The sequence below is a fragment of the Mesoplodon mirus genome (assembly GCF_964341445.2).
Source record: "Mesoplodon mirus genome assembly, chromosome: 18".
In the NCBI taxonomy this organism is placed as follows: Eukaryota; Metazoa; Chordata; class Mammalia; order Artiodactyla; family Ziphiidae; genus Mesoplodon; species Mesoplodon mirus.
The window spans coordinates 66,343,023-66,367,946 of NC_138994.1; positions in this window are offsets into that span (position 1 = coordinate 66,343,023).

Sequence of the window (24,924 nt, forward strand, 5' to 3'; positions counted from 1 at the left end):
GATCCCCAAAATCCATCTCTGGATCCCATTACCTCAAGAACAGTTAAAACGTTTGAATACGGCCTCAAGATACCAGGCCTTCCATGACCTGCCCCCCACCCCACATCCTCTTCTCCAGCTCCCACAGCAGCCTCCCGTACATTTTATGCACAAGCCACACAGGACTCTTGTGATTCAGTAAACAAGCTGTGCTATTTTTACATCTGTGCTATGGGGCATGTCTCTTGCTTTTTCCTGAATGCCCTTTAACTCCTTGCCTGTCTGGAGAATTCCTTCTCAGTGCTTAAACTTCAGTTCACTTGTCACCTTCTCAGTGAAGCCTTTTCCAACAATCCCTGTCCATTCTCTGCCTCCTGCCATGAAGGTATTATTTCCTTCTTTGCATCACCCCAAGACCTTGTAAACGTGACATAGCAATTAGCGAGTATTTATATGCTTACTTTTCCTCTTTACTCAACTGTGTTTCTTGAGAGCAGCGGTTGTATTTTACTAAGTTTGGTCTTCTTAGTGCCTAGGATAATATCCAACATACAGTTGGCGCTCCAAAAATAGAAACTATTATTAAGGAATTAGAATAATTTTATCAAACGATACATATTTACTGAAATGCTCTCTTTTCTGCACTGTGCTGGTGTTATTAAGGATATAAAAGAGGCAACTATTTCTCTACTCTTGGGGACTTTATGATTTAACCTGAAAGACAAGGCTGGCAGACTTGAAACAATTAGGCATTTTTTGCCAGAGTGTGCTGCGGAATACTAATTGTGGGAGAGCTGCATCAGAAAGGGTTCTGTGGTCAATGAAATTTGAAATGTTGCAGATTATATCATCCTTCAGAGATTTCAAAGTACTTATGTACCCTAAAGGCTCTGAGAAATCTGATAAAGAAGCCTGTGTAATATCAAATCTCATGTGATCAGGAGCCTTTTCTGTGTGGGTGACACCTATTAACATCCTGTGCTTCCTAGCAATACACTGATTTAAAGAATAGAAGTAAGTGTTAAACTGCGTTAATCTACAATTATGTGCAAAGTAGTGCAAAGAAAGGGACCTCATTGTGGGTTTGAATAGGTAGGGAAAGATCCTAGTATGAGTCTAACTTTGGGGAATTGAATTAAGGAATATTTTGTAATCTAGGTCCTTTATGTTGCTTTTATTTTTCTGTTCCACATGGTGAAGATAGTTACCCTCACCATTACCTGGGCAAAGTTAGATGGCTTCTCCTGCTGGTAGTTGTGGAGACCCATCACACAGTGTACCAGGTGCTGTGTCTCCATCATTTCATTGCAACTCTGGGAGTTGATCATTATAATCTATATTTCACAAATCAGAAACCGTTGGGTAGAAAGTGAATGTGACCTTCCTGTAGTCACAAAGCTAGTAAGTAGAAGAGCCAGGACTCAAAATCAGGTTTGATGCCAAAACTCATAGAGTTAAGCATTAGTTATGTATCGTGCTGCATCCCCCAAAAGATTGGGACCTTCCCAGGGAAGGAGCAACGTGAAAACGTTTAGAGGCCACCGATTTTCCATCTTTCCCCTAAGTGAGTTTGATGGTTAGCTTTATGTGTCAACTTGGCTGGGCTACGGTGCCTAGGTATTTGGTCTTGCTTCTGTGAGGGTGTTTTTAGATGAGATTAACATTTAAATTGGTGAACTTTGAGTAAAGCAGATTGCCCTCTATAATGTGTGTGGATCTCATCTAATCAGTTGAAGGCCTGAATAGAACAGAAAACTGAGCTCCCCCAAGCAATAAGAAATTCTGCCAGCAGATGGCCTTTGGTCTTAAACCACAACATCAATTCTTCCTGGGGCTCCAGTTTGCCAATCCACCTTGTGGATTTTGGACTTGCTGCTTCCATAACTGCATGAACAAATTCCTTAAAATAAATCACACACACATATACACATTCAGGAACACACACACTCACACACACAACTTATTGGTCCTGTTTCTCTGCAGAAACATAATACAGTAAGTCCCCTACATAAGAAACTTCAAGTTGTGAACTTTCAAAGATTCGAACATGCATGCCAGCCCCTGTATGCCAGCTGTTGTACTGTACTACTGTACTGTACTGTACGATTTATTTTTGTATTCATTTTTTATATATGTATTATTTGTGTGAAAAGTATTTTAAACCTATTACAGTACAGTACTATATAGCCGATTGTGTTAGTTGGGTACCTAGGCTAACTTTGTTGGACTTATGAACAAATTGGACTTAAAAATGTGCTCTCAGAATGGAACTCGTTCGTATGTAGGGGACTTACTATACAGAGAGGAAAGGAAGCTATATAAATGTCCTTTTGAATTGCAGGTTCCACCCATGGAAATACTAACCCAAAGGAGAGGATAGGCACTGTTTCTGTAAATGGATAAATCTGCAGCAAATGTAGCTCCAGAGGCCATGATTCACCGTCCTATGCACTGGGCCATCCTGTGGACAATACAGCATTCAGAGCATACCTATTGCTCTGCACAGAGCTCTCCAGGTCTTGAACTTCAAATGGAGTCATCTGCCTTCCTCGAAATTCTACTTTCTTTTGAAAGGCACATTTCCACAGAATCTCTTGATTCACTTGTGGTGAAATGCCAAGCATGTTAGGAACATCATTCGCCACGTGTTCTGAGCCAAGGCTTGAGGGTTGGTGTGGGGTCTAATGTTGGCTCTGCCACGTCTAACCATGTGACTCTGCGCAAGTTTGGATACCCCCCTTTTTTTTTTTTTTTTTTTTGCGGTACGCAGGCCTCTCACTGTTGTGGCTTCTCCCGTTGCAGAGCACAGGCTCAGGACATGCAGGCTCAGTGGCCATGGCTCACGGGCCCAGCCGCTCTGCGGCATGTGGAATCTTCCCGGACTGGGGCACGAACTTATGTCCCCTGCATCGGCAGGCGGACTCTCAACCACTGCACCACCAGGGAAGCCCCTGGATACCCTTTGTTTTTGTTTCAGGATCTACCCCATAGGGTTCTGTGAAGATTAGTTGAAACAATACATATAGGGTACCCTAAAATTAATACAAGGTAATCATCCAAATGCTAGTGATTATAATATTAGTTATTAGATCTTAACAAGAATTGGTTTTCCAGCCATGCTAGGTAGTCTATTCAAAGCTCTTTGGTTTACTGACCCCACACCCTCATTAATATAATTTTCTATTCAAGCATGACTCTGTAGTAATCCATACATCTGCAACTACACTCAGTACACTTTAGTTGTTGGACATACCTAAGTATGTATATTCTGCTCCTGCTCTCAGGAAGCTTGGAGTCTTTACTAAACCAGTAAGGACCAACTCCTAAGACTCCTTAGTTTCTAAGGAGTTTGGTGCTGCATTTCTAAGGCTACTAAAGCCTCTTACTTTCCTAAAGATCTACATTACTGCTCAAGCCCAGAGTTGAGGCATTTACCTCGATTCCTCCCATCTCTTTACCCCTTATATCTAATCCAGTAGCAAAATCTCATCAGTCTCATCTCATTGCTTGTATATGTGCTCTGAATCTATCTCCTCACATCACCACTGCTCAAACTCGTGGAATTCAACCTGAAATAAAAATTGTATGTTTCCTTTTGCCCAACTTGACTGAAAAGGGAACATCTAAAACAAAGAATCATTCACTGAAAGATAATGCTGTGGAAATTTTGTTTATACAGATGCGGTGCTGTTTATGAAAGACTTTACTTTGATCTGATAAGAAACTGAAACTAAACAGAAGTTTTGACTATCCAATTATTCAAGCTGAAGGTGGTTTCCAATAAGACTAAATTTAACTATCTTTCTCCCTGTCCCAAATGTTAGATTTCCTCTTTTGAGATTTTCTTTCATCTCCTATAAATCAAGTTTTTTTGTCAAATTCTTTTTATCTGAGTTTGCCTTTAAGTACTTGCATTGTAACTTTTGTTCTCTTCTTGAAAAAAATGGGTAGAATCATGAAACCCTGAAAAGGTGCTGATTCCTAAAATGTATGTTGCTTTTGTTTATGTTGCAAATGACATGATCGATATACTTTCCCTCCACTTTTTGCTTCCTTTATTTTTCTCCCAAACATATATATTATGTCCAAAATTTTCTGAGTGGGGAGAAAGTAGTTCAACCTCTGTTTTTTCCAGAATCCATCAGTTTTAGAATAAAGAATTGACTATGATGTTCGTGATTCAAAACCAATGTGGTTTATTTTTCCCATACACCCTAGTCTATGTCCCTGCCATTAGTCACCTGGATTACAGTATTGCCTCAGTTGTGTTCCACCATTACCCAGTTTTCACCCAATTTGATATAAAAATATCAGAGTGGTATTTTTTTTTTGGCCGTACCTCTCAGCTTGTGAGATCTTAGTACCCTGACCAAGGATTGAACTCAGGCCACGGCAGTAAAACCACCAAGTCCTAACCACTGGACCACCAGGGAATTCCCAGAGTGGTATTTTTAAAACTTAGATAATGCCAACTCCAGCTGAAAACTCTTGAGTCTTCCTACCAGGTCCAGTGGGTTATGGCTCCTCCTATCCCTCTGACTCACTCATGAGACTCTAGACACACTGACCTCTCAATTCTTGGACTATCCCAAGCTGGTATGTACCTTGGGATTTTGAACCCTAGTTTGTTTATACCTATTTCCTTCCCATCATTCATGTCTCATCTCATATGTCACTTCTTCAGAGAGGCCTTCCGTGACCCTACCTACCCAAAGTGTGTCCACCCCAGTGCTCCCTATCACCTCACCCTGTTTTGTTTCCATCATGACATTTACCTCAATCTGAAATCAGTGAGTTTATTTATTTGATTTTATGGTATGTTCTTTCTGGTTTCTCAGTATGATTATAAACTTCTGAGGGCAGTGATCTTGTTTGTCTGGTTTGCCACTGTATCCTGAACACCTAGAATAGTCCCTGGAACACAGTAGTTGTTCAATAAATATTTGTTCAGTGAATAACTAGTTACTCGCCATGTTTTCTAATTATATTTGGGTCATGGACACATGTGTGCCTCTTGATTGGTGGTTTGATACTAATTATAGGTTCATCTGAATATATCAAAACAAATAATAACAAATATTGATTGGGTACTCTTATTTTCATGTAGTAGGTTGAATTAACCTTAAATCTGGACAGTCGTAATATATTAGATGTGTATTGATGAATAAGTCTAGCAGCATCATTTCTTGGACATCAGGGGAAATGCAGGAATGATAGCAGGGAACAGCAGGGAGGTCATTGACTAAAGCCTATAAATTTGTGAGCATCTGAAACTCAGGAAAGAGTACTTACTACCCCCGCAGGCCTCACCCCTTTCACCACTCACATCTAAAATATTCCTTAAACATTCTTCAGGACAATCTATCCTTCAGGGTATGGACCTTTCCAGCCTAGGAGAACAAAGGAAATAAGTGACAGATTTTGTCTAGTGGCTCTCCCCAATGTAGCTGGAATTTAATTTCAATAAAGCAGATGATTTCTTAGGGAGGGTGAGCTGAGCTATTAATTCATGGGAAGGAAAAGAGGAGGTTAAATGTGGGGCTGTCAATCTGAGCAATGCCCTTGCAAGACAGATGATACCATCTTTCCTTTTCAATGGCCTTCCTGGCATCTAATTTGCATGAGTTGTGAGATAACACTCAGCTCTGTCTCATTTGCAAATCTGGAAACATAGGGGACAGACACTGAGGCCTCCAACAGCAAATCCAGAAAGTGTAGCAAGGTTAACTCTTCTCATTTATAGACAGAAATGTTGTGCTGGTCACTTCCTGGATGAAAAAGAAGGACCTGCAAAATTTATCTACTTAAGTAAATACTATTACGGCCCCTGAAACAAAAGAGTCAGATGAAGAAATTTACTGTCTCCAAATTGAGAGTGTCTGCAGAATATCACCCCCTAATGAATGAATAAAATTCTTATCAAGAAAAAGAGCAATCAGCAGGGTGGACAGTCATGGCTTCAAGATAGTTTTGGAATAGTTACTAAGAAGGTTTTTGGATTTTTGTTTTGCATTTTCTGTTCCTGATTTGAACTGCTAGATCTATGGCCTTCATTGCCTCAAGTTATAGAGAATGAAAAAGAAAGCCAAGAAAAACTGGAATTTTTTACAAAAGAACAGTAAAGTTGGAAGTATATAAGATGAGTCAGAGCCAGGAATCAGGCCCCAAGACCAGATGGGGACTTGATAGGTTGGGAGCTGGAAACAAGTTTGAGGAGGAGCATGCAACATGGGCTTAGATATTATAGTTCTCTTAAAAAGCACCTTGACTTACCCCCTCAAGATAATTTAGGCTGGGGAGAGCACTACAAAGTAGCAGGTGTGTCTGAAGACTCTGCATGCTGTTTCCAGAATAGAATCTTGGAGAGAGATGGCAAGATCATCCTTAAGGGAAAAAGCCGGAAGCCTGTTCAGATACTTATACCCACGTATTGCAAAGGTGAAACATATCTCTAAAATGTTTTAGCCAATCCACATATCTTAAGTACTTTAGATTTTCCCAAAGAGAGTTCCATATCTAGCATTCATTATGTTATTTAACATGCTACACATTTCTGCTACTTCCTGTGCCAATTAGCCAAACTTCAAGTGTTGATTAAAATATGAATATAGAAGTGCTTGTGGTTATTTCCTGTGGACTGAGGCTCTTCTAATATAATGCCAGCCAACCACCCTCATTGATATACAGGTTTTTCTATGCTTTCTTTTTATCAAGGCGGGGATGTATTAGCAGAGAGCATAGGGGAAAAATGTGCCTCTTCATGGCTTTTGAGTTTCTTAAGTTTAGGTTCTACGAGTCATATTCAGATTGTTAGGGGAAAAGCATGACAAGTATCATCCTTTTCCTCAGTATAGAAAAAATTCTCCAGGTCTGGGGGAGGAGGACAAAGGGAGAGAGGGAAAGTGATGAGATCAAATGCATGTTAGGGCTGAAGTCAAGGGAGCCCCCTGAAGGGATTGTTGGGGAGTCAGTGTCCTCCTACTTCACAGATTGTACTTGAGCAAGTAGTGTTTGCCCCCAGTGACCAGAGCCCATCAGTGGCGTGGATGATCATCCAGTCTCCCTGCAGGTGACCAGGGTGCATCTCCCGTGTCTAGGGTCTCTGTTAGATTTACTGCATGTCTAGCGAGATCTCCTTACTTCATTAGCACAAGGTCTACTGACCACCCAGCAGAAAGATGCTTTTTGTGCTTGGAGACTGCTCTGTCCCGGTCCAACGTACCTGATGTGAACAGCCTACCACCTTCCTCCATCTTGTAAGGTCCCAAATCATTTGTAAGCCCCAGAGGAAAGCAGGATATGGCCCCAGAGGATGAAGGCAGAGTCCTGTATCCATCATAGCAGTAATGGTGAGAAAGGGGGTGTTCCCACCTGAGCTTGTGTGGGATGAATTCGAAACAGCTAGAGATCTTCTATGAAGCAAGAAAGTGATAAACTGTCCCCACCTTGACCTAGACTGGCATGTTTAATTCTCTGAATTGGACAAATAAGAATTCAACTACTTGCTAGAAATGCACCTCAAATAGCTCAGGCTGTGACCTGTGGAAAATATGCTGTGGACCACATAGCTACTTTTGTTTGACTAAGCTTCTCTTTGCAGGGTCATATGATCAGTCTTGAGTTGATCTTGCCTCACTTTTACTTCACTGTTGGTGCCTACATTTTGGCCTGATCCTTGCTGGCAATTTGTGTGAACTAATTAATTATGACATACACAAGGCTCTAATTTTTCAAGAAGTTTCACCTTTTTTCCTCAGATAAAATTTACTTTAGTCTTTACATTTAGTGAAAATAAAGCTTTAACTGCATATAAGGAGAAAGCCTATCTTAGGAAAATATAGTTTTCTTAAGCCTTCATCTCTGGAGAGAAGAAGTAGTTTGGAATAGAATCCAAGGGAAAAGGATGAAGAAAGAGCTAATTGCTCAGGTTTGGGCATTAAAAGACCATGTAGGTAACTCAACAACAGCAAAAAAACAAAGAACTTGATAAAAATATGTGCAAAGGACTTGAATAGATATTTCTCTAAAGAAGATGTACAAGTGGCCAGTAAACACATGAAAAGATGCTCAACATTGCTAATCATCAGGGAAATGTGAATCAATGAGATACCACCTCACACCCACTAGGATGGCTACTCTCAAAACACCAGAATAAAACAAGTGTGGCGAGGATGTGGAGAAATTGGAACACTTATACGCTGTTGGTAAGAATGTAAAATGGTGCAGCCACTGTGGAAACAGTATGGCTGTTCCTTAAAAAATTCAAAATAAAATTATCATATGATCCAGCACCTCCACTTCTGGGGGTTTACCCAAAATAATTAAAAGCAGAGTCTTGAAGACACATTCGTACACCTATGTTCATAGCAGCATTTTTCACAATAGCCAAAGGGTGGAAGAAACCCAAGTGTTCATTGATGGGTGAATGGAGAAAAAGAATGTGGTATATACATACAATGAATATTATTCGGGCTTAAAAGGGAAGGACATTCTGACACATACTGCAACATGAATGAACTTTTAGGATGCTATGCTAAGTAAAATAAGTCAATCATAAAAAGACAAATGCTATATGATCCATTTACATGAGGTACCTAGACTAGTCGAATTCATAGAGACAGCATGTAGAATGGTGGTTGCCAGGAGGTGGAGGTAGGGGGCATGGAGAGTTATTATTTAATGAATATAGCCTTTTAGTTTTGCAAGATAAAAAGAGTTCTTGAGAGGGATGGTGGTGATAGTTGCACAACAATGTGAATGTACTTAACACTACTGAACTGTATACTTAAAAATGGTGAAGGTGAGAAATTTTATGTTAGGTGTATTTTACCACAATTAAAAAAACAAGACCATGTGAAGAGTAAGCCATAGAATTTTGCATGTTTTCTAGTCCAGCTCATTGGGATCATAGAGCAGAAATGTATTTGAGGCTACAATCCGAGTCAAGAATAAAAGGTGAGAATTTTTATGAAGGGTTCTTGAATCACATATTTCACAGGAACTAGTAAGGAGAGAAGAGGCTATGTGATAACAAAATTGCCTTTGAAATCTCAGTCACTTATTCAGAGAAAAAGTTTATCAATTAATTTATTTACCAAGTGATTTACCAATTAGTTAATTTACCAATTAATTACCAATTACCCATTGAACCTATTAGTTATCAATTACCAATAGGTACCAATTATTTATCAATTCATAACAATTAATTTTACAATTACAATTAATTACAAAAATGACCAATTAATGAATTTACCAATGAATTTATTAATTATGCTATAGATGTTCAACGTGGGAGCATAGAGGGCCTCTACTCCATCCACATAGTCATTCAGTGACCCAGGCTGATGGAGGCTGCATCCTCTTATGATGTTCCTTTCTCATCATGCCTTCCAGGGTTGCTGAAGCAGGGGAAGAGAGTGCAAGGAGATAGCATGGAATGGTTTTAAGTGTCACGCTCAGAGTGATATACGTTTGTTCTTCTAAATTTCATTGGCCAGAATCCACAGATATAGTACCACCTTAACTGCAGGTTGGGCAAGAAGTGATTTCTTCCTGCATGTCCAGGAAGAGGAAAATGAAATGGAGATTGGTAAATGTATAGCATTGTTTCTGCCACAGGGAACTTTCCTAAATATCAGAAATTAATAAATGGATCTAACCATGATTTGCACACTCATAAAAAAACAAACCAATAGTGAAGCTCTAATTATCATTCCACTTTTATTATTTTTATATTTACTTCCAGTATCTATTAATCCTATACTTCCTCTTTCCAAAACTGACTTGAGAGGGCCTCCAATAAGACAGGAGGAGAGGAATACAGAATCAATAATGGAGAAGGTACAAAAATATTAGTTTTGAACTTCCTGGATGTCTTGGTAGAAAACCTCAATGACATCATTTTCTAAAAAAAATTCTGTTTATTAGGGAATCTAATACTTTCCTTGCACTGATTTTTCTTTTGATATGTTTTATATAGAAAGCATTACACAATGTACTATTTTCAATAGCAATTTTGCAAAAGATGACAAATTTTTGGTCCTTTCAATAAGAAGACATAATATAAAACTGGGTTGTAAAGACATTTTTATAGGGAACTAATAGAATAATCCTTGCACATAGCTCTTCTGGCTACTTGATTTGATTCAGAGATAAAGCTTAGAAGATTGAGGGAAATGAATATTTAACCAGTCTCTTAGCCTCTCTCTGTAGAATATCAGTTGTCTCAGGGAGAGTTTGTAGATTAGATGGATAGAATATATTATGAAGATCAGTGTCTCCTTTCTTAAGTACAAATATTCTGTGTTATTGATTGAAAGAGATCCATATACTTTAGAAGATAATGCACAAGGGGTAGAGTTAACATTTTGATAGGAAAACTAAGGAACCTGACTTGAATTTTCACTCTGAGCATAAATTTTAAAGTAGAGGGTTTAGAACTCAGCTTTAAAAAAATTTTAATACACTGGTTAAGTTCTGAATTGACAGTGCCTGGAGCCCATTCCTGTGTGATCTATTTTTCACAGGGGTGATTTAACAAAGGCTTGGAAGAATCATTTGGAGTCCCTGACCTATTTTGAGACGACTGACCCATACACTGTTTCCATCTGTGTGATCAAAGTCTTCTGCAGCCTACTTCTGATGTGTTAAGCCACCTGGTTATGTCTTCCTAGCTGCCCAAATGTAAAAGCACACCACAGACCCTTGAATGGTCTTTTTAGTTAGGACTTTGGATCTTCCTTGCTTGTTCTTGATGTAATCTTTGTCTGATCTAATCCCCTTCTGACCTTACACTTTTGACTCCTTTCCTCAAATCTTCCATTTCTGGCATTGTGGATTCCTCCCCTCATTTTTTTAATTGCTTCTTTGGCATCTTACTTTCAGCTATCATCAATATATTTTGACTTGTGTGTATGTTCCTGCTTCTTTTCATACTGCCGTAGACTGGTTGCTACCCTCTATTTTAAGGGGTTTGGAAACTCCTAGCACTGAGTCTTTGCTTATCATGTGGATCAGACTTACCTCCTAAGGAGAGTGTTTGAACAAAGTTATAGATAAATCAATTCTTACTTTGAAAAAGTTTTTAATTCTTATCAACATTCTCCATCAGGTAAAATTCGAGGGTACAAATACTCAGTGGTGTACCAGTTGAATCTATAACCTGACAATCCTTTATGAAGGCAATGAGTAGAGAGCTGCTCTTGTAAAAAGTATGGTTTACTGTACATCCATTCCCTAGGGACATATACCTGAGCCATTAATTAGATAAATTTTTTTGCAAGGATTTGAAAATACTTTCTTTAGGAATATTCTTTAATTTAAAGTGGTTGATCAGATACTCAATAATGAGTGGATTTAACATTTCACAATTAGGTAGAGGCTGAATTCTACATACATGCCTTATACCGATTGTAAATTTAGGGCATTTAGAGTTAAAAATATTTGTGATTTTTTTTGAACCAGAAAATCACTAAGAGCTCTATGCTTCTGTGTTTATAGGCAGATTCTACAACATCTGGTATTTTGATCTATGTAGATAAGATTATATTAATGTACCCCTTAATTTGGATCATAAAATTAACCAGATAACTTCTATGCATCTACATTGTTTTGATATCTCTCTGAGTAGCTTTCACCATCTGCGACTGGCTGAAATAGCTCTGGGTGGCTGGAAGGAAAGAATCATCCTATCTACTACTGGGCTGATCCTTCTGCTTCAATAGCCATGTCTTCTCCTTTTCTATTAGGTATTATGGGCACAGCTCTAGGGTTATTACTTACCTGGAGGGAAAAGAGATTGGGAAGAAATGAAGAATCAGCCCTTGTTCTTCAGAACAGGGCCCCACTCACAGAATACTCATGTGTGGCCAGTGCCAAATGATTCAGATTAGTCCTGTGGGACCCTTGAGTGTAAGCCCTGCTGGCCAGAAGAGCCAGGTAATCTAGAGGTGGCCCCTAGTGGCAGCCACAAAAATCAGGGTATCAGAGGAGGGTACAAGCTCCTTTCTGGAGCCATATTGAGTTGGATGAGGCAGAGGGAGATTGGGAAGATGGTGCTGCCAGTCCCCTGCCAGGAAAGTATTTCAGCAAATAAGCCTCCTTTCACAGGAATTCTGGGCACTTTTCAACCAGGTGCCTCTGCACAGGGCCCTGGGATGGGTGAGTCTGAGTACAGGAGCTTTTGGAGCTGTTTCTCAGTTGACTAGAATCTTGTGGGTCTCATGGATACCAGCCTTGTTGACTTTCAAAGCTAGATGTTTTGAAGTCTTACCTTTCAGGTGTGAATCTTAAAAGGTGGGGTGCCCATTGTGAGGTTCAAATCCTTTGCTTCTCAGACAGAGGGTTCCCTCCACTTGTGAGTCATCTGCTGGGCATAGGGTTTATGACAACATTGTGTCTTGGCCTCTCCTACCCGCTTGATTATGGGTTTTTCTTCATTTGCCTGATGTGCAGTCATCGGTCAGCTAGTTTGGGGTGTTTTTCAGAGGAAATTGTTCCACACCTAACTGTAGATTCTTTGTGTCCATGGGGGGAGGTAAGTTCAGGAACTTCCTACATCACCATCTTGAATGGGATGTAGTTCTTTAACTGAGGTGAGAGACGTGTCCTGAATACTCTATGTTCCCAGATAAGCAATGGAAAGCTGACATTAACACAGTCCCACAAAGTTCACAAAGATTAATATGCTGCTGAATTATTTAAAAGGATTGACAGTTCTTTATCTTATCCATATGTATTGCTTGGTGATCCAGCAAACTTGGTACAGTTATGATGAGAAGATATTTTAAAGATAAGGTTAATCAGAATGTCCTTCTTAGTTAAAAGTCAGCTCAGTGCTAGGTAAAAATGGGTACTCTGTGGGACAAGAATTGACCTCATGAATATATTCCACTCCTCTTCAATAATCTCTCAAAATAACTTTGTTTGAACTCCACGCCCTTCAGGAAGTGCTACTGCTTGTCAATGGATTAGTCACCAGGGATGGAAAGGTAGGAGTCAAAAGAACCAGACGTGGTCAGAAATACTCAAGATAGGTCTTCTGCCCATTTTTGGATTGAGTTGTTTGTTTTTTTGTTATTGAGCTGCATGAGCTGCTTATAAATTTTGGAGATTAATCATTTGTCAGCTGCTTCATTTGCAAATGTTTTCTCCCATTCTGAGGGTTGTCTTTTGGTCTTGTTTATGGTTCCCTTGGCTGTGCAAAAGCTGTGAAGTTTTATTAGGTCCCATTTGTTTATTTTTGCTTTTATTTCCATTTCTCTAGGAGGTGGGTCAAAAAGGATCTTGCTGTGATTTATGTCATAGAGGGTTCTGCCTATGTTTTCCTCTAAGAGTTTGATAGTTTCTGGCCTTACATTTAGGTCTTTAATCCATTTTGAGCTTATTTTTCTGTATGGTGCTAGGGAGAGTTCTAATCTCATACTATTACCTGTCCCTGTCTAGTTTTCCCAGCACCACTTATTGAAGAGGCTGTCCTTTCTCCACTGTACATTCCTGCCTCCTTTATCAAAGATAAGGTGACCATATGTGCATGGGTTTATCTCTGGAATTTCTATCCTGTTCCACTGATCTATATTTCTGTTTTTGTGCCAGTACCATACTGTCTTGATTACTGTCACTTTGTAGTATAGTCTGAAGTCAGAGAGCCTGATTCCTCCAGCTCCATTTTTCGTTCTCAAGACTGCTTTGGCTATTCAGGGTCTTTTGTGTTCCATACAAATTGTGAAATTTTTTGTTCTAGTTCTGTGAAAAATGCCAGTGGTAGTTTGATAGGGATTGCATTGAATCTGTAGATTGCTTTAGGTAGTATAGTCATTTTCACAATGTTGATTCTTCCAATCCAAGAACATGGTATATCTCTCCATCTATTTGTATCATCTTTAATTTCTTTCATCAGTGTCATAATTTTCTGCATACAGGTCTTTTGTCTCCTTAGGTAGGTTTATTCCTAGATATTTTATTCTTTTTGTTGCAGTGGTAAATGGTAGTGTTTTCTTATTTCACTTTCAGATATTTCATCATTAGGGTATAGGAATGCCAGAGATTTCTGTGCATTAATTTTGTATCCTGCTACTTTACCAAATTCATTGATTAGCTCTAGTAGTTTTCTGGTAGCATCTTTAGGATTCTCTATGTATATTATCATGTCATCTGCAAAGAGTGACAGCTTTACTTCTTCTTTTCCAATTTGGATTCCTTTTATTTCCTTTTCTTCTCTGATTGCTGTGGCTAAAACTTCCAAACCTATGTTGAATAAGAGTGGTGAGAGTGGGCAACCTTGTCCTGTTCCTGATCCTACTGGAAATGCTTTCAGTTTTTCACCATTGAGGACGTTGTTGGCTGTGGGTTTGTCCTATATGGCCTTTATTATGTTGAGGAAAGTTCCCTCTATGCCTACTTTCTTCAGGGTTTTTATCATAAATGGGTGTTGAATTTTGTCAAACCCTTTCTCTGCATCTATTGAGATGATCATATGGTTTTTCTCCTTCAATTTGTTAATATGGTGTGTCACGTTGATTGGTTTGCATATATTGAAGAATCCTTGCATTCTTGGGATAAACCCCATTTGATCATGGTGTATAATCCTTTTCATGTGCTGTTGGATTCTGTTTGCTAGTATTTTGTTGAGGATTTTTGCATCTATGTTCATCAGTGATATTAGCCTGTAGTTTTCTTTCTTTGTGACATCTGAGTCTGCTTTTGGTATCAGGGTGATGGTGGCCTCGTAGAATGTGTTTGGGAATGTTCCTCCCTCTGCTATATTTTGGAAGAGTTTGAGAAGGATAGGTGTTAGCTCTTCTCTAAATGTTTGATACAATTCGCCTGTGAAGCCATCTGGTCCTGGGCTTTTGTTTGTTGGAAGATTTTTTATCACAGTTTCAATTTCAGTGCTTGTGATTTGTCTGTTCATATTTTCTATTTCTTCCTGATTCAGTCTTGGCAAGTTGTGCATTTCTAAGAATTTGTCCATTTCTTCCAGGTTGTCCATTTTATTGGCATGCAGTTGCTTGTGGTAATCTCTCATGATCCTTTGTATTTCTGTGGTGTCAGTTGTTACTTCTCCTTTTTCATTTCTAATTCTATTGATTTGAGTCTTCTCCCTTTTTTTCTTGATGAGTCTGGCTAATGTTTTATGAATTTTGTTTATCTTCTCAAAGAAGCACGTTTTAGTTTTATTGATCTTTGCTATCATTTCCTTTATTTCTTTTTCATTTATTTCTGATCTGATCTTTATGATTTCTTTCCTTCTGCTAACTTTGGGGGTGTTTTTGTTCTTCTTTCTCTAATTGCTTTAGGTGCAAGGTTAGGTTGTTTATTCGAGATGTCTCCTCTTTCTTAAGGTAGGATTGTATTGCTATAAACTTCCCTCTTAGAACTGCTTTTGCTGTATCCCATAGGTTTTGGGTCGTCGTGTCTCCATTGTCATTTGTTTCTAGGTATTTTTTGATTTCCTCTTTGATTTCTTCAGTGATCACTTCGTTATTAAGTAGTGTATTGTTTAGCCTCCATGTGTTTGTATTTTTTACAGATCACTTTCCTGTAATTGATATCTAGTCTCATAGCGTTGTGGTTGGACAAAATACTTGATACAATTTCAATTTTCTTAAATTTACCAAGGCTAGATTTGTGACCCAAGATATGATCTATGCTGGAGAATGTTCCATGCACACTTGAGATAAATGTGTATTCTGTTGTTTTTGGATGGAATGTCCTATAAGTATCAGTTAAGTGCATATTGTTTAATGTATCATTTAAAGCTTGTGTTTCCTTATTTATTTTCATTTTGGATGATCTGTCCATTGGTGAAAGTGGGCTGTTAAAGTCCCCTACTATGTATGTGTTACTGTCGATTTCCCCTTTTATGGCTGTTAGTATTTGCCTTATATACTGAGGTGCTCCTATGTTGGATGCATAATATTTACAATTGTTATATCTTCTTCTTGGATCAATCCCTTGATCATTATGTAGTGTCCTTCTTTGTCTATTCTAATAGTCTTTATTTTTAAGTCTATTTTTTCTGATATGAGAATTGCTACTCCAGCTTTCTTTTGGTTTCCATTTGCATGGAATATCTTTTTCCATCCCCTCCCTTTCAGTCTGTATATGTCCCTATGTCTGAAGTGGGCCTGTTGTAGACACCTATATATGGGTCTTGTTTTTGTATCCATTCAACCAGTCTGTGTCTTTTGGTTGGAACATTTAATCCATTTACATTTAAGGTAATTATTGATATGTATGTTCCTATTCCCATTTTCTTAACTGTTTCGGGTTTGTTATTATAGGCCTTTTCCTTCTCTTGTGTTTCTTGCCTAGAGAAAATCCTTTAGCATTTGTTGTAAAGCTGGTTTGGTGGTGCTGAACTCTCTCAACTTTTGCTTGTCTGTAAATTTTTTAATTTCTCCATCAAATCTGAATGAGATCCTTGCTGGGTAGAGTAATCTTGTTTGTAGGTTTTTCTCCTTCATCACTTTAAATATGTCCTGCCACTCCCTTCTGGCTTGCAGAGTTTCTGCTGAAAAATCAGCTGTTAACCTTATGGGGATTCCCTTGTGTGTTATTTTTCCCTTGCTGCTTTAGTACTTTTTCTTTGTATTTAATTTTTGACGGTGTGATTAATATGTGTCTTGGCGTGTTTCCCCTTGGATTTATCCTGTATGGGACTCTCTGTGCTTCCTGGACTTGATTAACTATTTCCTTTCCCATATTAGGGAAGTTTTCAACTATAATCTCTTCAAATATTTTCTCAGTCGCTTTCTTTTTCTCTTCTTCTGGAACCCCTATAATTCGAATGTTGGTGCATTTAATGTTGCCCCAGAGGTCTCTGAGACTGTCCTCAGTTCTTTTCATTCTTTTTTCTTTATTCTGCTCTACAGTAGTTATTTCCACTATTTTATCTTCCAGGTCACTTATCCGTTCTTCTGCCTCAGTTATTCTGCTATTGATCCCTTCTAGAGTACTTTTAATTTCAATTATTGTGTTGTTCATCATTGTTTGTTTCATCTTTAGTTCTTTTAGGTCCTTGTTAAATGTTTCTTGCATTTTCTCTATTCTATTTCCAAGATTTTGGATCATCTTTACTATCATTATTCTGAATTCTTTTTCAGGTAGACTGCCTATTTCCTCTCCATTTGTTAGGTCTATTGGTTTTTTACCTTGCTCCTTCATCTGCTGTGTGTTTTTCTGTCTTCTCATTTTTCTTAACTTACTGTGTTTCGGGTCTCCTTTTTTTCAGGCTGCAGGTTTGTAGTTCTCGTTGTTTTTGGTGTCTGTCCCCAGTGGCTAAAGTTGTTTCAGTGGGTTGTGTAGGCTTCCTGGTGGAGGGGACTAGTGCTTGTGTTCTGGTGGATGAGGCTGGATCTTGTCTTTCTGGTGGGCAGATCCACATCTGGTGGTGTGTTTTGGGGTGTCTGTGGACTTATTATGATTTTAGGCAGCCTCTCTTCTAGTGGGTGGGGTTGTGTTCCTGTCTTGCTAGTTGTTTGGCATAGGGTGTCCAGCACTGTTGTTTGCTGGTCGTTGAGTGAAGCTGGGTGTTGGTGTTGAGATGGAGATCTCTGGGAGATTTTCGCCATTTGATATTTTGTAGAGCTGGGAGGTCTCTTGTGGACCAGTGTCCTGAAGTTGGCTCTCCCACCTCAGAAGCACAGAACTGACTCCTGGCTGGAGCACCAAGAGCCTTTCATCTACACGGTGTTACCTGAGCAGGCAGCAAATCCACATCCATTCTTTCCTTCTTAGTTTTCCTGAAATAAATTTGTTCTTTTCCTTATCTCATATAATGAGAACTCCAGAAATGAGCAGCACAGGGTCAATATGGCAGCTGCATAATGTCATCAGAGACCAGCCTCTTTCTGTTTTTTCTGCTAGAGTTGGAAGGTCTCCTGCAGAGGCGGGAGGTGGCTGTGGCACACCGTGGGGACAAAGACACTGGCAGCAGAAGTTCTGGGAAGTACTCCTTGGCATGAGCCCTCCCAGAGTCTTGACATGTTTCCTTTTAACACTTGTTAGAGGTCAAGTGTCAATTTTTCACTTTCTTATGTGTTCAAGCATATGTAAGGTGTTTTTTTTTAAATTACATGCAAAATTTACTATTCAGTGTATATAGTTCTGTGCCCTTTTGACATGTGAATAAAGTTGTGTATCCAACACAATGATCATGATACTGAACATTTCTATTACACAAAAATTCTCTTGTACTTCTTTGTAGTCAACCCTTTCCTCCAACTCTACCATCTGGAAATCATGAATCTGTTTTCTCTGCCTATAGTTTTGCCTGATCAAACGGTCATATGATAAAATACAATGTGTAGTCTTTTGAGATTTTGTCTTTGGCCTAAGAAAATACATTTGAGATTCATTCATGTCTGTGTGAATCAGTAGGTCACTTTTTTTCATTGCTGAGTAGTGTTCCACTGTGTGACTGCATTGCAGTTTGTTTATTCATTTGCAAGTTGAAAGACACTTTATTTCTTACTGGTTTTTGGCAATTATGAATAAAGCTGCTCGAAACATTGGCATACATTTTGTGTGCATGGACATAAGTTTTCATACTTCTTGAGTAAATACCTAGGAGTGAGATTGCAGAGTAGTATGGTAAGCATATGTTTAATTATAATAAACCTTAAAACTATTTTCCAAATTGGTTGCACCATTTGCATTTCTACCAGTAATGTATGAGAATACTTGACACTCCACATCCTCACCAGCATTTTGTTTTGTCAGCTTTTTATATTTTAGCCATTCTAATAGATGTATAATTGTCTTTCATTATATTTTTAATGATGCTGATCATCTTTTTACATGCTTATTTGCCATCCATACATTTTCTTTGAAGTGTCTGTTCAGATCTTATGCACAACAATGTACATTGTTTTCTTCTTATTGAATTTTGAGAGTTCTTCATGGATCCTGTTTACAAGTTCTTTGTCAGATACGTGACTTGATATTTTCTCCTAATCTGTGGCTGATATTTTTATTTAATAGTGTCCTTCCTAAGGCATAGTTCTTAAATTTTGATGACGTCCAATTTATCATGATTTTCCACTTATGGATTACACTTTTGGTGTCATATTTAAGAATTCTTTACACAATCTTAAGCCACAAAGATCTCCTATGTTTTCTTCTAAACTTTTTATAGTTTTACATTTTACATTTAGATCTATTTCTATTAATTTTTCAATAAAAAGTAAAATATAGGTTGTGATTCATTTTTATTTCTGCATGTAGATATCCAATTGTTCCAGCATCATTACTGAAAAAACTCTCTTTTCTCCATTAAATTGCCTTTGCAATTTTGTCAAAAATCAGTTGTTCGTATATACATAGGCCATTTATGAACTCCCTCTTCTGTCCTATTGATCTAAGTGGCTATCCATTCACTATACTCTTAATTAATGTAGCTTTACATTGTCTTGAAATTAGGTAATTTGAGCCTTCTTTATTCTTTTTTTTAAATTTATTTGGTTATTTTAGAACCTTTGCCTTCCCATAAATTTTAGGTTATTCTTGTCAAAAGTGTTGTGGGGTTTAAAGTGGTATTGTGTTGGCTCTACAGATCAGATTGGAGAGAACTGACAGCAATATTGACTCTTCCAATTCATTGATATAGGATATTTCTTCATTTCTTCAGATCTTTTTTGCTTTATCTTTCATCAGTGTTTTCTACTTTTTATCATATTGTCTTGCATGCATTTTGTTAGGTTAATACCTATGTAGTGTTTTTTTTTTTGGTTTTATTGTAAAATGGTACTATTTCAAGTTTTGAAATCTAATTATTCATTGCTAATGTATAGAAATACTATTGATTTTTGTATATTGAGCTTGAATTCTTTTTTTTTTTTTTTTTTTGCGGTACGCAGGCCTCTCACTGTTGTGGCCTCCCCCGTTGCGGAGCACAGGCTCCGGACGCGCAGGCTCAGCAGCCATGGCTCACACGCCCAGCTGCTCCTCAGCATGTGGGATCCTCCTGGACCGGGGCACAAACCCGCATCCCCTGCATCGGCAGGCGGACTCTCAACCACTGCACCACCAGGGAAGCCTGAGCTTGAATTCTGACACCTTGTTAAACTCACTTAATATTTCTGGAAGCTTATTTATAGATTCATTTAGATTTTCTATATAGAGAATCATGTCATCTGGGAACAGAGGAAATTTGATTTCTTTTTTCTAAGCTGTATGTCTTTTTAAAATTCCTCCCCCAAAGAACTGGTTGGGTGTTTCAGAATACTGTTGAATAGGAATGGTGAAAGCATGCCTTATTCTCAATTTTAGGATGAAAGCATTTAGTCTTTCACCATTAAGCATGATATTATCTGTGGTGTTTTTTTATAAATGACTTCTATCAGGTTAAGGAAGTTCCTGTACATTCATAGTTGCTGAGAGGTTTTTTCTTTTTAAAATTATTTATGGATATGAGTTTTCTCAATTGCCTTTATGCATCTATTGAAGTGATCATGTGTTTTTTTCTTCTGTAGTCGGCTAAGATGATTAATTATATTGATTAACTTTTGAATGTTGAAACAACATTACATTTCTGGGATAAACCCAAATTGGTCATGATCCATTTCATATACTCTTTGATTTGATTTGCTAATATTTTAACTCTATTTTCATGGATTTTTGAATTTATATTTATGCACTGTATTTTTTATTTTGGTAATGTCTTTGGCTTTGGCATCAAGGTAATGCTGGTCACAGAAAATGATTTTGGACATCTTCTCTCCTCTTTTATTTTATGGAAGTAATTGTGTAGAATTCATATACTCTCTTCCTTAAATCTCTTGTGGAATTAGCCAGTGAAATCACCTAGGACTGGGATATTTTTGTTAGAAGATTTTAAACCAGAAGTTCAATTTATAGGACAATTCCAGTTATCTAATTTTCTCGAATGAGTTTTGGTAGTTTGTTTGGTAGTTTGGAATGAGTTTTCCAAGGAATTTGGACCATCTCATTTATGTTGTTGGGGTTATGGGCTTACTGCTGTTTGTAGCACATCCTTATTATTATTTTAATATCTGTGCTGCCTGTAGTGATGTTCTGCTTTCATTCTTGATACTGGAAAATTGCATCTTCACCCTTTTTTTTCTTGGTCAGCCTTTCTTTAAGGATTATACGTTTTATTAATCTCTCAAAGGACCAGTTTTTGGTTTCATTGAATTTTCTCCATTATTTTTTATATTTTAGTTTCATTTATTTGTGCTTTTAGGAAAACTTAAGAGGAGAAAGAGTCTATTGTGTTTATCCAGATACATGCCATTGCTGTTGTTTTTCCTTTATTCTTGAAGTTCCAAGTTTCCCTCTGGTTTCATTTCCCTTCCACCTGAAGTACTTCTTATTGCATTTACTTTAGAACTGATTTGCTGGTGAAAAACGTCTCTTCACCTGAAACTTCATACATTTTCCTCCATTTGAAAGTGGCTTTATTTTGTCTTCATTGTTGAAGGGTATTTTTACTGGATATAGAATTCTCAGTTGAGAATTCTATAGAATTCTATAGAATTCTCAGTTCTTTTTTTCAACACTCTAAAGATGTTCTTCCACTTTCTTGTGGCTTTAGAAATTTCTGAGGAGAAATTCATAATTCATTTGAATCACTTTTCTCCTTTTATGCAAGATGTCAGTTTTCTCTAAGTGTATTCAAGATTTTTTATTAAGTGTGAGACTCCCAGGGTGCAGAATTTTAGGAACTGCTCACTCTGGTGTGGTGAATGTACAGAGCTGGCACTTACACAACCCTGAGAACTAGTGCCCTCCTCAATTTTGCTCCCTAGATGCCTACCTTGCCTCACCCTCGTCACAGCCCTGTTTTACTCCCCAGCTCCTCAGGGCCTCCTCTCTTAGTTTCCTTGGCCAGAACGATGAGTGCTAGCCTCTTGCACTGTCTTATAGTTCCACACAACTAGGGCTGCCTATGCTGTGATGAGGCAAGAGGACTGAGAGGAAAACTTAACAGGGACATCCCTGTATATTCTTTGGCCCACAAACATCCTTTTCCCTATTTTCTCTGGCCAGAGAGATGGGTTTTCCTCTCAGGGGTTCTGGTGCCCACACAACCATCCATGCTGTGATGACAATGCAGCTCTGTGACTTGGGCTGCCCTCCAGGCATGTCCAGGAGGGAAAAATGAAAGAGATAGAGATAGAGATAGATAGATAGATAGATAGATAGATAGAGAGAGAGAGAGAGAGAGAGAGAGAGAGAGAGAACCCTCTAATTTGCAGGAGTGCCTTTTCTCAGTCCTCTAGCCAGAAAAAAGATGTTTCTTTCAGAGGTTTTGTTGTGCATTTCCACACCTCACTGCCCTGGGGTCAAAGAAGGAAAAAAAACGAAACAAAACAAGGAACTCAACACACTCTGGTTGCTCTTTAAGTTTCCTAATAGTGTTTATTTTTCAAAATTCTCAGGTTCTTGCTTTTTGTATTCGGTGCAGTGTTTAGTTGTATGCAGTGGGAGAGAAGCTGTGTGGTAAGTTTATTCCACCTTGGCACACACTCGTACTCCTAAGGTAATTTTAAAGGCGGAAAACATATATAAAATGAGTAAATTCCTGACAGACTAAGGAAGTGATGGCCATATTTTTCGAGTCATTTATCAGTGTACATAGATTGACACTTTAAAATATATCTATGGAGGCAAATTACTCAAAACTGGGTTTGTTCTGGAAAATGTAGGAGGTCTGTTTAGCAGGTCTTTTTGATCTTAGGACTGGGATGGGTGTCTCTGCTTTACATTGTCAAAATACTGTGGCATTGCTTTCTTAGTTTTTTTCTACACCGAATTGCAATTATCCATTTCCTTATCTCTCTCACATTAAACCACTCAGTTCTTGAGAAAAGGAGCTATGCCTTATTCTCCTGGACATTCTCAGCATCTAGTAATAATGTCTGGTAATTGATAGTCATTGAATAATTATTTGCTGGATAAACGGATAAACCAAGCTTTGGAAGGCTCATTCACAGCTTTTCCACATATAGATACTTACATGTAAAGGATTCTTCACCCAGACATGTATTATTTACCCAGATGTTGTGAAGTCAACTTGTCCTTTGAGCTAACTCTGATACTTTCCCACACATTTTTTTTTTTTCAGATTCTCAGGGACTTATGTTCCCATGGTCAATTTTACTTTGATATTTCAATCCACTTACAACTTACCTCCTTTGACACTGCTTTGGTTGCACAGTGAATCAAACATGGGATTTAGCTTTTTTCTTTGTTTATTCTCCACATCCTTTATGCAAGGTGTGTGTGTGTGCGCGCTTGCGAGCACGATCTTCAAGAAAGTACATGATGATGAAGCTTATCACCTTGTAGACAAAAAAACTGCATAGTAGATGCTTTTAAGAGTCTGTCCACCACATTGCTACACAAGTTCCTTTCTCCTTTTTAGTTTCAGTTTCCCTCACATCATTATACAGAATGACTTATCTTTTCATCCTTCTACAGAGTTTGGGTCTACTTTTGCATATACAAAGACCCATTACTGGGCTCTGCTAAAATAAAGAGTAATCAAAACACTTTACTCCAACAGAAGGACTGGCAGAGGCTTTAAAGCTTCAGTTTTCTTTTGCCTTTCTCTTAAGGAGCATATAGACATTTATTTTTCAAGTGGTATGATTTAAGCCATACTCTCTACCCAGCTTCCTTACTTCCTCAACAAACACAGAAGAAGTTAAAGTCAGCTTTGAGTTTCAAATGACAATTTAACTATACTGCTACACATCCTGATACACATACATGTTCATTTCCCAAAGACCAAAAAAAAGGTATACCTCACTAAGAAGAGTAACCCTACCTGTTTACAAAAGAGCATGAGATTTGGAATTGGAAGACCTGTGCTTGAATCCTGGCAATACAGCTTCCCACCTTATTTGAGATAGTCTTTGTTGCAAACTGTGGTGGGCTGATTTATATCTTTTCTATATAAAGATACTTATACATAAATCTGCATATTTTGGTCATCTATTTATTATCTCTTTGAACTTCAGTTTTATCACCTGTAAAATGAGAATAATTATATCTTTGGAAGCAAAATTACTGTAGGAATTAAATGAAATAATATATATACTGAGGCATTTTGTAAAATATTATTTGTCCTATAAATCTTAGTTATTATTGTCATTATTATGTATCTGAATTTTAGCGGTGATTATCTCAAGAGGAGTTGTTATTTACTTTTCAACATTGAAGCCAAAGGCTGTCACTCCCAATCGATTCTGAAGCAACTACTTTATGATGGAAGTACCTGGAGGTCAAGTGGTGCCTGAGGGGACTTCTCCATACACAGAGGTGCCCTGTAATGTGAGGGCACTTCTTTCTATCGGATCACCATACCTCACTTTCTCTCCTTACTGTACTCCAACATAGGGGAAGATTTCCATGTGGTAATGGAGAGGATTAGAGGTGGGGAGGAGAAGACAAAAAAATAAGTATACAGGACCCTGTAAGTTACTGGCCTCTAGTTATATCCAGGAAATTTGATCTGGGCTGGTAAAGATTCTGTCATCCTTGTAGAACAAATAAGTCTAATGCAAATATGTTTAGTAGCTTCCCTCATGTCTGTTTGCTCATTAGCTCAATGACCAAATCACCTTTGATGACAATTCTTGGTTGTTTTCAACTGTAGCTAAATTTGATCAAGTAATCTAGATATTACAGTTCAGTTCAAAATTTATCTCCAGGAATGTTTGGACTGCAGGCAAATTGTGAAATAGCTTCTTGTTGGGGAACTATAGCTATACCCTATGAACCATAGAACTTATATTAGCCACATCAAATCTCCTATGAGAACAGCACTGGGCCTTTTGGAATTTCTTTGGTTTGTACATGAATTTGATTAATGAAAAGGAAAAATGTTCTGGAAATTACTTGTAGTGATGAGCTACTAAGGAGCATATAACTGTGGCCAGATGCCTTGACATTATCTTTAAGTAAGTCCGTTGGAAG